A 2,129-nucleotide genomic window follows, 5' to 3' on the forward strand; every position below is an offset into this window, starting at 1 on the left:
TACAATCCAAACTTTTCCTCGAGTGTATCTCTCGCACAGCCAGCGTCATCCAATCCTTTAACGCAGCGGATCTTACACTTGATATGAATAATTGAGCCTTCGTGTCGTTACCAATGATCGTAATGATGACAAACACGATAAGAAAAACCACGAGGAAAATAATGATAATTATGATAGTGATGGATTTAAAGATGATGGTATTCGTTATCAATGATCGTAATGATGACAAACACGATAAGAATAACCACGAGGAAAATAATGATAATTATGATAGTGACGGACTGATGGTAATAATGATCCTAATTAAAAATTACCACCAATGATCGTAATGATGACAAACACGATAAGAAAAACCACGAGGAAAATAATGATAATTATGATAGTGATGGATTTAAAGATGATGGTATTCGTTATCAATGATCGTAATGATGACAAACACGATAAGAATAACTACGAGGAAAGTAATGATGATTATGATAGTGAAGGACTGATGGTAATAATGATCCTAATTAAAAATTACCACCAATGATCGTAATGATGACAAACACGATAAGAAAAACCACGAGGAAAATAATGAGAATTATGATAGTGATGGATTTAAAGATGATGGTAATAATGATCCTAATTAAAAATTACCACAAGAGAATCATGATAGTGATGGACTTAAAGATGATGGTAATAATGATACCAATTATCAACGAACACAAGCTGTCAATAAAGCAATATGAGTGATAATAATAAAAATGCTGATGATTAACGTAATAAGTACTGATAAATATGAAAATATCAAAAATAGCAATAACTAATCGTAATAATGATAAAACAAATAACGGTGATAAATAAACAACAACAATAACTAACAAAACGACCCAAACAATTCAAACAATAACAACATCCCGATCAAAAATAACAGATAGAAAGAGATAGATAGATAGATAAATAGAAAGAGAGAGAGAGAGAGAGAGAGAGAGAGAGAGAGAGAGAGAGAGAGAGAGAGAGAGAGAGAGAGAGAGAGAGACAGAGAGACAGACAGAAAAAGAGACAGAAAGAGAGATAGACAGACAATCACACACACTCATACATAAAATAACCAAAACCCAGACAACTCCAGAAGCAACAGTAAAAGGATACAAAATCGACCTTAGCAACACCCTGGTCGGCGCTGGCTGTGCGAGAGATACACTCGAGGAAAAGTTTGGATTGTAACACACTCTCCCTTATCACTTATTTTGTGTCACATGCTCGGGTTAAGAGAGTAATACGGAGAGGGAAAGGTGGAGAGGATGAAGAAGAATGAGAGGAATGGGGAGAGAGGGAAGAGAGGGAGGGAGGGAAGGAGGGAGGGAGGGAGGGAGGAGAGGAAAGAGAGAGAGAGAGGGGGAAGCGAGAGAGGGAAGAGAAAGAGGAGAGAGAGAGGGAGGGAGGGAGAGAGAGAGGGAAGAGAGAGAGGGAAGAGAGAGAGAGGGAAGATAGATAGATAGATAGATAGATAGATAGAGAGAGAGAGACACACACACACAGAAAAAGAGACAGAAAGAGAGATAGACAGACAATCACATACACTCATACATAAAATAACATAAACCCAGACAACTCCAGAAGCAACAGTAAAAGGATACAAAATCGACCTTAGCAACACCCTGGTCGGCGCTGGCTGTGCGAGAGATACACTCGAGGCAAAGTTTGGATTGTAACACACTCTCCCTTATCACTTATTTTGTGTCACATGCTCGGGTTAGGAGAGTAATACGGAGAGGGAAAGGTGGAGAGGAAGAAGAAGAATGAGAGGAATGGGGAGAGAGGGGAGAGGAAGAGGGGAGAGAGGGAGGGAGGGAGGGAGGGAGGGAGGGAGGGAGGAGGAGGAGAAAGAGAGAGAGAGAGAGGAGAGAGAGAGAGAGGGAGGGAGGGAGAGAGAGAGGGAAGAGAGAGAGGGAAGATAGAGAGGGAAGATAGATAGATAGATAGATAGATAGATAGATAGATAGATAGAGAGAGAAACAGAAAAAAGAGACAGAAAGAGAGATAGACAGACAATCACACACACTCATACATAAAATAACCAAAACCCAGACAACTCCAGAAGCAACAGTAAAAGGATACAAAATCGACCTTAGCAACACCCTGGTCGG

Source organism: Penaeus vannamei, chromosome 33 (assembly GCF_042767895.1).
Source record: "Penaeus vannamei isolate JL-2024 chromosome 33, ASM4276789v1, whole genome shotgun sequence".
In the NCBI taxonomy this organism is placed as follows: Eukaryota; Metazoa; Arthropoda; class Malacostraca; order Decapoda; family Penaeidae; genus Penaeus; species Penaeus vannamei.